This window comes from Neophocaena asiaeorientalis, unplaced genomic scaffold (genome assembly GCF_003031525.2).
Source record: "Neophocaena asiaeorientalis asiaeorientalis breed wild unplaced genomic scaffold, Neophocaena_asiaeorientalis_V1.1 scaffold589, whole genome shotgun sequence".
In the NCBI taxonomy this organism is placed as follows: Eukaryota; Metazoa; Chordata; class Mammalia; order Artiodactyla; family Phocoenidae; genus Neophocaena; species Neophocaena asiaeorientalis.
Window position 1 is genome coordinate 96,814 of NW_020172683.1, and position 11,252 is coordinate 108,065.

The 11,252-nt window shown below is 40.1% G+C and overlaps 1 long non-coding RNA gene across 1 annotated transcript; it reads left to right on the forward strand.

The window, feature by feature from the left end:
* Window positions 1-1,140: 1,140 nt before the first annotated feature.
* LOC112396199 (uncharacterized) lies at window positions 1,141-10,046 on the forward strand. The gene is made up of 4 exons (XR_003002523.1): window positions 1,141-1,273; window positions 4,609-4,684; window positions 8,042-8,116; window positions 9,768-10,046. It is a non-coding gene; the product is annotated as an uncharacterized LOC112396199 (long non-coding RNA).
* The last annotated feature ends 1,206 nt before the right edge of the window (window positions 10,047-11,252 follow it).

Below are 11,252 nucleotides of genomic sequence, written 5' to 3' on the forward strand. Positions count from 1 at the left end.
TCAGGAGGATGGGAGGATCGGAAGGATTATAGGTCTCGGGTAGGAGTGATTGGTCAGGAAAAAGGAAAAAGAGCAAAACCCTCAGCTTCCATAGCAGAAAGTCAAGCAATAATGCCTAAAACTTGGAAAATCAAAAACAAAGAATAACAACACATGCTATTTAGGACATGGAGGTAAATATCAAAATAACTGACTTTAAGCAGTAAAAGCAGTTGATTTTTGAACAGGGAGAAAAAGAAGGAGGGCAGCAGGGAACTGCTTTTCTTCATAACTTTGTTAGAACTAGTTGATTCTTATGTGCATGTATAACTTTGAATTTTAAAAACTTAAGATACTTTATCATGATATTTGTGATTTGTGGCAAAATAAATTCATATTTTTCATGTTTTAATATGTTTTCCATTTGTCTATCCTAAATCTGTGGAACAAAGTAAACTATTTGCTACAATGTGTAGATTTCACAATTGTTCTATTCAGTCCTTAGACTTGAAAATCTGAATGGAATGGAAGAAGATAATAAAAAGTGGAGATGTGGGGCAAATGAACATTTTCCTATTGATTATTTTTCTCTCTTAGAATAGGAAAGCGTTACTAGAACTCTCCCCCCTACCCCTGCTTTCAGAACCACCTATTTAGTGTTTTAAATGTAATTTTTTTCCAGGCCTGAAAATTTCTCCTCTGTTACCTATACCTTTTTTTTTTTTTTCCATATGCAGGCCTCTCACTGTTGTGTCCTCTCCCATTGCAGAGCACAGGCTCCGGATGCGCAGGCTCAGTGGCCATGGCTCACGGGCCCAGCCGCTCCGCGGCATGTGGGATCTTCCCGGACCAGGGCACGAACGTGTGTCCCCTGCATCAGCAGGCAGACTCTCAACCACTGCGCCACCAGGGAAGCCCTGAACTGGTGTTTGAGAAGCCTTGGTGAGTTTCTACCATCTATAAGACTGGCAGCTGCAGGATGAAGGCCAATGTAGAGAGAGAGAGAGAGAGAATTAGCACAGCTATGGGAGAGGACTAGTAAAAATGGGTTCTGTAAGATAAGTGACCAGGACCAGGAGGTGATACTTTATTTTCATCACTCCTCTCATCTCTGTATTCATTATCTCTTCTTCTCACCCTCTCAGCCTTCAGCTTCTTCGCTAAGACACACACACACACATACATACACACACACATCACTTTTTCAAAGCCTGATACATTTTATCAAGAACATCATACTCAGTTTCAGTGCCAGTATGTTTTCATCATGGAGATTAACTTTTGCCTGACACAGGTAAGTGCTGTAGGTGTTCAGAGAAGAAAAGAAGGGATGGAGCAAGGTGAGCTACTCAAGAAAGGCCTTCAAGGATAGACGCACTTTCCCTGGAAGAAGGAGCATGTGAGGCACTGTGTGTGTGCCTGTCATGTTTCAGGTATGGGATGGTGCTTTCCAGGCAGTGGAAAGAGCATATAAGCTAAGGTCTGGGCCCTGCTTCATATACTAAGGGAAAAGAAAGAAGTTCAGTTTATCTTGAGAGAAGGCTACAGGCCTGTCAGGGATTGTAGGAGACAAGGCTGAAAAGGTAGTTTGGGGCAGATTATAGAAGGCCTTGAATGCCCCCCCACAACCTCCCCGCAATGGTACTGCTCTCCTCTTCACTCAAGGACAGCAGCCCTGGAATTGTTTCCATTTCCTTCCCGCGAGGAGCCAATACAGATCCTTGGCCTTAATCTTGAAAAAAAAAAATCGCCTAATGAATGGTTAACTTGCTGGAGAAGAGCTAATATGCTTGATGGATGAACAGTTTACTCCCAGAGAAGACATTAGTTATGAGAGAACAAGGAAATCCAAAGAACCTTCCTCGGAGGTCATCAGAACACTCAAGTATTATTTCATTAATCTTAATATTCTAACCGTATTAAAAACCTGTCCAGATAAAAGGATATAAGGGAGAAAAGGGAGGAGGGAGAATATGGACAAGGGACAGGGAGGGAGAAAAAGAGGAGAGAGCGGGCAGCTGGGGGAGAGAAGAGTGATTAAAATGGGTTGAGTCATGCAACTTTGTGTGCATCGAGGTGACCCTCCTGAAGCTACTTCTCTGTCCTCCTGCTTGTTCACAGAAAAACAAGCTTGGAAGGGTTGACCTATAGTCGAAGGAAGCCTAGTGAACAGTGGAAAAGCTCCTATATCTTTTTTGTTTTTCATTGCTTTTACTGGCAGCAATGAGTGTTGCGTTTTGAGCATGACCTTTCTTTGGTTTGGTTTGGTTTGGTTTGGTTTCTTAATTGCCTAAGGATGCTTGAAATGGGATTTCTGTCATTTACAACTAAAAGCAACAATGAAAATGCGATCAAAAGCTAATAGGATAGGATTGGGGAGACATGGCCTAATAGTTATTTGTATGGAAGAGGCTCTTAGGAGAAATTCTTATTCATATTAATTTAAAATTGTTTTCTTTTTTTAAACATCTTTATTGGAGTATAATTGCTTTACAATGATGTGTTAGTTTCTGCTTTATAACAAAATGAATCAGTTATACATATACATATGTTCCCATATCTCTTCCCTCCTGCGTCTCCCTCCCTCCCACCTTCTTTCTTTTTTTTTAAAGAAAAAAAAAGGGATTTATTTAAAAATGTAAAAAGCTAGAAGCTGAATAGTGATAGGAGCAATGGGCTGACAAAAGCAATGCATCTTAGGAAATAAGGCCTATCCTCATGGCTTCCTGTTGCAGTTACTTAAGAAACTGAAAATGCATGATCAGGAAGCAGTCCCTGTGGTTTGCCTTTTGTACCAGAAATGACTGGGGAGAGCCGGGCTACAGAGAAATGGGTCTTCCTTAGCACACTTATTTTGTTCTTAGTATGTTGGTTTGAACATCTAGACACCACCAGGGAATGCATAAAAGGACAAACAAACACCATGCAACCATACTGCTGAGGGCCATGACCCTGCACAATAAAATACAAGGTCAGGCATTCCAACTCTTGCAAACTGTCATTCTTCAAAAGAGATCACAGGAGCCAAAGTGATGCATCCTAAAGACAGTGATGTCCCCAGGAACGGAATACACAAAAATGAAATTAGTTTTATTATTAGGGTGATGTGTTCAGGAATAATTAATTTTTGTTCCTTAATAATCCACTGGATAACTCTATTTTAATTTGAGGTAAAAATACCAGCATGTATCCATCCTACGTTTCCCTAAGAGAACCTTTTTATTTGCCAAAGGACATTTTATGTGAAGTTGGCAAATTGTGTATTGACTGGGACAGACTGTGCAGGACTGTTTATCTTAAGGTCCCACATGGCTACATGACCCTCTGATATCACCAGTGTGATATCGCTTCTTCCAAGACACAGCTATCTTTGAACACATGCTACACAAGGCTTTCAATCAGTAAATAAAATTCCATGAGTGGGGGGGGGATAGCTCCTACCCATACAACCCTGTAATTCAAACCTGCTGTGTTTCATCTTTCACGCCTTTCTGCCACACAGAGAACTTGGTGACACTACAGAAAGCAAACAGACACACACGCAAAAAACATGGGAAAGAACAGATGGTTTTAGATCATGCCTCATGACTACTCAAGCTATGGTTGCTCTATTCTTTGTTATTTCTCTGCAAACGGCTTGATTTTTTTGTTCATAAAATTGAAATTAGCAAAGAAAGAATATTTTTCTTCTCACTCCCATTCCTTTTGCTGTTTGATATCTAAATGTTGATACAACTCACTGACTCTGATAAAATGGAGACAAGGGTCAGAGGAAGGAGCACAGGTCATGGTATTTGGAAAAAAACAGATTCTGATGCCAGAACCCCAGCTCCTCACTCAACACTGATCAGGCCTTACTTAAGCCTCTTAATTTCCCTAAGTCTCTGTAAAATGAGAATGCTGGAGACTCCTCAGGAAGTTGAAGTGAGAATCAAACGAGGTAATAGGAGCATGTAGCAAAGTGCCAGAACAGAGTCAATCACAAACAGTTAGTTGAATCTGAATCTGAATGAGTGGGTGGCAGAGAAAAGGAAACACTTGAAAAATATCCATTAGGACTAATTTTAGTCCTAAAAGCCATTCTGCTAGTTAAGAAACATGTTTTGTGTATTGTACTTACTAATCTGGAGGTTAATAGAAAAGTCCCTTTTATTTTCTCAACACTGAAACAATGATTTGAGTTTTTCTCAATGAATCTTTCAGCATTCCAGCCAAAGATCTGCACACAATAAATTAGACATAAGCATTGTTCAAGTTCACGTTGCCTTCTTTTCATGTATATGTATTTCCAAGAGCTCTGCGTACAATGATAATCCTTATGTTCTGCTTTACTTCTAAGTGTTCAATAATTACTTTTGCAAATTCCTTTCATTAACGAGGAGAAAATTATCCTTAAGCTGTGTGAAATATGCCAACTCCTTTAAAATATTTAAAGTGAAGAGATACAAATTGGACATGTCGTCCATATTCTAGAATGCCTAAATGTCTATATTCTCAGGACTGGGAAGGAAGCAAGTCCTCACTTTAAATGAACTGTGACAAATGAAATGATAGCTCAAAGGCTTGTGTCCGCAGACCAGATGGAGCTGAAGTTTCCTATTTCTTAGCTCACTCATTATGACTCTGCAGGTGGGGCTCTTTCTGAGATCACCATGAATAACTCAGGTGAAGACAGGCCTGAATCAAGCAGTCTTGGTGGCCCAAGGTAAATTTTTTATCAGTATTTTCCTACTACTTTCTGTGGAGAAGAGGGAAGCTGACTCTTGAGGATATATCCAGAAATACGTACTCCTAGTCACATACTGCTCTTTGCTTACAAAGAATACAACTGGGGAACAGCAATCATTACGACCAAAACCAAATCCAACTTTTAACACAATAGCCAGAATAATTTAGCAGCAAGATTAATAAAAAGAACTGCGTCTATTGTCCGTTCTTACTCAAGAAGACTCTGAGTTGATTTTCTAATGCTTCTGTACTTCACTTTCCCCATCAGTAAAAGAACTGACTACACTTAGGCAGTAGATTTTTATTATTTGTTTCTGACCATCATTCATTCTTTCTTCTGGAAACAGCATTTCCTTATTTTAGAAGAACTGAACTTCCCCACCTTGCACCTGGCTGCAAGTGGTCTGGATGGCAGCTGACCTCACTCCTCTGGTCAGTGATTGGTCCCGTGAGTTGGGAACATGACCCAGGTTAATGCACTCTGAGCCTTTCCCTGGGATTTTCACACTGGACTTTGGGAAAAGTGTCTTTCTTTCTTTCTGGTAGGGAAGGGATGTAGACTGAACCCAGGAACAGCTTGTAGCCTGGAGTAGGAGTGAATGAAGTTAGCGGCAGAGAGAAACAGAGATAAGGGATAGAGAAACCTGCTGCTATTCAAGCCCCATTTTTCCGTTCTCCCAAGGCCGGTTACATCCCTGTCCTTCCTGGGGTCTGGCTGTGTGAGACAAGGCAATTCTCTTTTACCTAAGTTAGTTCCAGTTGTGTTCCTGACCCTTGAAATCAACAGAATTCCAATTGACATGCCCTACCTATCCAGAGACTACCTGAGGAATATAATTTCTCAGATGAATGGAGCAAAGTAAATATTTTACATGATGGAGTACTGATAAATTGTTTTTCATCATAATAATCAGTGTCTAGAAAATAATTAGAAATGACAGGCAATGCTGTTGTTGACTCTACTTGACAGGGTGCATAACTCATCTGAGAAATAACTGAATATTTGTTAACAACTGACTTCCTCTGTAAAATCTAAGTTTTAAAGCTATTGCAAACAAAATTATTTCCTGATCATCAAACCCAGTAAGCATTTTCTTCCTTTTCTTATGCCTTGTTAAGTTTTCCAGCTGTGTTTGTAATCAGAGCTCTTTCTATCCTTGGGAAATTCTATCCCATCAATTGCACGTTTCCATTTAGTGACTCATCTTTTTATATCTTCAACCTCCATCTCCAGTGCTCCTCTCCCATCTGCTCACATATATCCTTACAGCTTCCCTGTCTTAACAAAAAGTTCCCCCAAACCACATTCTCCTCATGAGATACAGATAAAACTATTTCCTTCCTCTGAATCAAACAAATCTAGAGTGAGAATCACAGTAAGCTGGCAGTCAAGAATTGAACAGTTCTGAGTTTGATCTGAGCTTCATCAGCTCCAGATTATGGGTAATGTATCATAGTAAATTAACTTGCATAAATTACTGTCCAGTCTGTGTTACAATTTGCTCATCGAAAATGGGGATAATGGGGCTTCCCTGGTGGCGCAGTGGTTGAGAGTCCACCTGCTGATGCAGGGGACACGGGTTCGTGCCCCGGTCCAGGAAGATCCCACATGCCGCGGAGCGGCTGGGCACGTGAGCCATGGTCGCTGAGCCTGCATGTCCTGAGCCTGTGCTCCGCAACGGGAGAGGCCACAACAGTGAGAGGCCACAACAGTGAGAGGCCTGCGTACCACAAAATAAATAAATAAATAAATAAATAAAATAAAATGGGGATAATGAGAGTGCCTACTTAATTGGGTCTCTGTAAGTAGATAATACATGCCAAGTGGTTTGTGGAATTCTAGACACACAGCTAAGGTGCCCAATAAACATTGGTTATCATCATTATTTTTATAACCCTGTCTCCATTTCTTCACGGGCTGATTTTTTCCTTAACATGTTGCATTCTGTCTATTCTCCCCTCATTCTACTCAGCTCATCAGTTCTAACCACTAAATCCAACTCTTCTCAGTTGTCCAAGACCGCTCTTCAGCATTCGACCTAATGGTTCACCATCTCCTTTTTTAATCTCATTCTTCTTTTGGCTTCCCTTGTTCCCTTCCTAGCTCTCTAAATCCATCTCTGTCTCTGGACCAGCTCCATTTTCTCCTTTAATGGAGGCTCTGTACTGCTGTTGATTCACTGGTTTTTTTTCCTCAGTGGGGAGCAGGGTCATGTTGAAATTAGATCCAGAACGCAAGTGCTGATGGTGTGTGTAGGTCAGGGAGAGGTTTAGACAACAGGGTTCTCACCTAGGTAGGCAGGTTTTGTCTGGTGCCAAAGACAACAGGGTTCTCACCTAGGTAGGCAGGTTTTGTCTGGTGCCAAAGACAACAGGGTTCTCACCTAGGTAGGCAGGTTTTGTCTGGTGCCCAAAGATGCAGGGAAATAAAGGACTAAAAGGAGTTTTACAAGAAAGGATCAAGGACAAGTCTTTATCCATTCAATATTCAATGTTACCAGACTTAGTCTTGGCCCAGGTTATACTTAGACACTATAAAAGAAGATTTAAACAAACTTAATAACACATTAATAAAAAACTTGAAATGAATCTAGATGTCGCCTTTTTAAAATCTTTCATTTAGATTACCTTCACACTAATTAGTAACATAATTGCTGCAAAGTGAATACACAGTTTGTTTAGTTCATGCCATGATCTGCCATCCCTCTTCCATTACAAATTCCCCTGAAGTTGCCTACCCATTTCTATTATTTTCCAGTGTTCTCTCTATCATTTTGTTGGTTTTCAATGTCTTACTCCAGCTTGATTGTTCTCGAAACCTTACATCTGAGAAAGTTTGGGAATGAAATCCAAGGTACCTCCAAAGCAAGCAAGAAGCTCCATTATTCTGGGTGATCTGTTGTTTCACTCTAGCAAATGAGATCTGATGCATCTTGACCAGTTATGAGAACAATTATTCAGCTTTTGTTTAAGCATATCTTCTAAAGTTTCAGAATTAATCTTGACCCTGATAAAATTAACTAATAAAGATCTCCCTTTCCATTGTTTGTTTTGTGAACCATTCCGCCCTGAAGCTTCTAGGGGTCACTTCCCATCTCAACTTTCCCTGAGAGCAGGGACTATACCTTTTTCATCTTTGAAGCCCATTGTCTTTCATGAGGTAGACACAATAAATGTTTGATGTTCCAGGCAGAAGCAGGGAAATATGCTACAGGGTTTCCGAAAAAACCTGCTTCTCTTATATCAAAGGCTAGTGATTCACTGCGACTAATACTCAGGGAGATGGTGAGCCAAGAAACCACATTATTTACCTCTTCTTCCTCTCTCTTCACAGTGTTTCACCAGGAAAAAGCAGTCCCTTTACTTCACTTCCCTCCCTTGAAAGTGCACTTGTGACGTTGATTACTGGGTAAGGGGAAAAGATGGTGTCTACTTCTTTAATTCTCATGATCTCATTTGTTCATCAGCTCCAACTAGTGAGGTAGGTAGATGAGCTAACCATATTTCATAAGCAAAAAAGTCTAAAGCTTAAAAGGGTCAAGAAAATTCCAAATTATTATTCTTAGTGGCTGATTGGTCAGGTTTCCAGACTCATATCCAATCACATGAAATTCCCACAGTCACAGATTTTTAGAGTACTGTGTATCAATAACAACAGCTTTGTTTTCCCTTTGCAAATGGAAAGGTGCTTTCATATGTATTGTCAACAGTCAATACTGGAATAAATTATCAAGATTCTTTGCCACCAACTCTACCTGTCAGGAATTGATTTTTCTAGTAAGTAAACATGCTTACCTGATGTATTCATTCTGCATCTCAGTAATTGCTTTATAATTTTCCTAAAATTTTAGGTGATTTTAAAATTAAAATAAATGTATTTGAATCTAAATCCCATAGCACCAATTTGATCCTCTAAGTAGGCAACCTCAGTGGTTGGATGTATTCTGATTTGAAATGAAACCAAAGGACTTTTTTTTTAATCGAAATATAATCGACATATAACATTGTAAGAATCTAAGGTGTACAATGTGTTGATTTGATACAGTTATATATTACAATATGATCACCACCTTAACATTAGTTAACACTTCTATTGTGTCACATAATTATCACTTCTTTTGAGGTGGGAACAATTGAGATCTAGTCTTTTAGCAACTTTGAAGTTTAAAATACAGTATTGTCTATAATGACTATGCTGTGCATTAGATCTCCAGGAAGTACCTACTAGGTACAAATTTGTACCTTTAAACAACATCTCCTGAATTCTCCCATCCCCTCAGCCCCTGGTAACCACCAAATGACTTTTAAAGTCATTTGGATTTAAAGGAATTCTACTAAATCATAAACTTGCAATTCCACTGAAGTCTCCGGTAGACTAAAACTGCCTTGAGGGTAGAGAAATGTCTTATCTATATCCTTAGCCCCTAGCATTCTGCCTAGCATACACTACATATTTGATAAATGTTGGATAAATGAATGAATGATTTTAGTCATCTTCTACAGAAGTTCACTCTCAGATCCCCTAGTTAACTACCTAATCAATTTCTAAGCTTGGGGTTTTATGATTGCTTATAATTCTGGAGCCCAAATGCAGGATCGTTATAATTCAATAAGGGAAATCAAAAAGAGCTACAATAGCAAACTCAAGGGGCAATAGATTAGAACCCCAAGAAAGGTTTAATCTCTACAAAGACCATAGTCACAAATACACTTAGGCCCAGCTTGGACTAGAAAACATGTAATTGATCTAAAGCCACAGAGCATCAAGGGAGGTGGCCTGCCCATAGAGAAGACTGGAAAGAAAAGACAAGCATTATGGCAACTGGTATGCTCTGAGATTGCTATTTATTTTCTGCTTGATAAGAATAGGAAGTTTCAGTTGGTATATCACCTCTTATTTTGCCCAAGTGGGGAAAAGTGCATTTTTATTAGTTGCATTAGGACCCATTTGTGCTTAATTTTGTTGGAAGTCAGTTCTAAAAAGGAGGCTTGGGACCCAGCCAGGATGGGAAATTCAAATTCCATGAAAAATCGACAAAGATAATATTTCTTTTTTATAGGAGGAATTTCCCCAAGGAAGAAGGAAAATTCTTGTATTTGACTGCTCCACAAGAAAGCTTAAAGAACGTACTGGTTACTTGAGGTCTGCCCTCTACAGAGAACCATTGCTTGAGAAGCAAGAATTCCGAGGAATTGGCAGATTCTAGTCCACATTCTGCCACTAATCAGCTGGTGGCCAAGGATGAGTTAACCAGGGACGGCTGAATGACATAGTGGTGAAAATCAGGCTTAGAGTCAGGCAGACCCGTGTTCTCATCCTGACCCTGCCTCTTATTAAATGTATGAATGTGGACAAAGTCTTTCTAAGCCTCTTCTCTTCAGGTTTATTATTTCCACCAAAAGTGACCTGTTCTTTCATTCTCCTACAAAAAGAAGCCGCTTCAAACTTATTCTGAGCCTAGGTCTGCTTTCCAAGCAGCCTTCCTGGCTGAGAAATTTAGCTCGTACAGGGGACCACTTGTTTATTGTGCAAATAAAGCCAAGCTATTTGTCCAAAGCCTTGCCTCAGCAGAATGTTAGACTCTGTTAAACCCTTTGTAGGAGTTCCTGGGAGTAAATACAGTTTATCTATATTCATTTCCTCATTGGATACTTGACCTGCTTTGTATAGCTATCGAGCCCAGTAACTCAGCCCAGTTCAATCATGCCTAATGTACTCAGAGCCAAGTTACAAAATACTCCCTTGCTGCTGTCCTTGAAGTATCTTTTTACTTTGGACTTAACTGTTTCTCTAAAATGGGTACCCAGGGCCAGGAAATAACATATCGAGATTATCAGGTCTGAGCCAAGGCTGACTGTGATGGCAACGCATCACCATTCATTCACTGATTTATCAAATACATTATTGGGTGCCTGCTAGCAGCTGCTTTGTTCCAAGCACTGTGCTGGACGCTGAGGATACAGAGATGAAAGATGTGGCCCCGCCTTCGGGTTGTACACAGCCCAACAGGTGAAAACCAGACATGTTCTCATCCTGACCCTGCCTCTTATTAACTGTATAAAGGCAGACAAAGCCTTTCTAAGCTTCCTTTTCCCCGTCTCTAAAGTGGGAATAACAGTCCTACTTCATGAGGTTGGAGTGAGAATTAGTGGCTTAAAATATAGTACCTGGAATAGTAGACAGAGCTCAATAGATGGCATCTATGATCTCACTGTCATCAGCATCCTGGGGACGGTCAATTATGATCTTAAATTAACAATTACAATATCCCTCGTGATGTATGAAGATTGGGAGAAGGTCTTAAAACAGCATAGTCTGGGATGGTGATGAGAAAGAAGGCTAACAAGAGAAGGGAAATTAATACCTAGCTGAGCCCAGAAAGATAAGTAGTAGGAAGTCAGACATGGGAAGGGCATCTAGGAAGACAGAATAATAGCATAAAGAAAAGCCTAGAGGCAAAAAAAAAAAAAGGCACTTTCAGGAAATTGCAAGCAGTTCAGTATGCCTGGATCTTGGCACATATGTGGGGAAGCTGTGGGAGAGC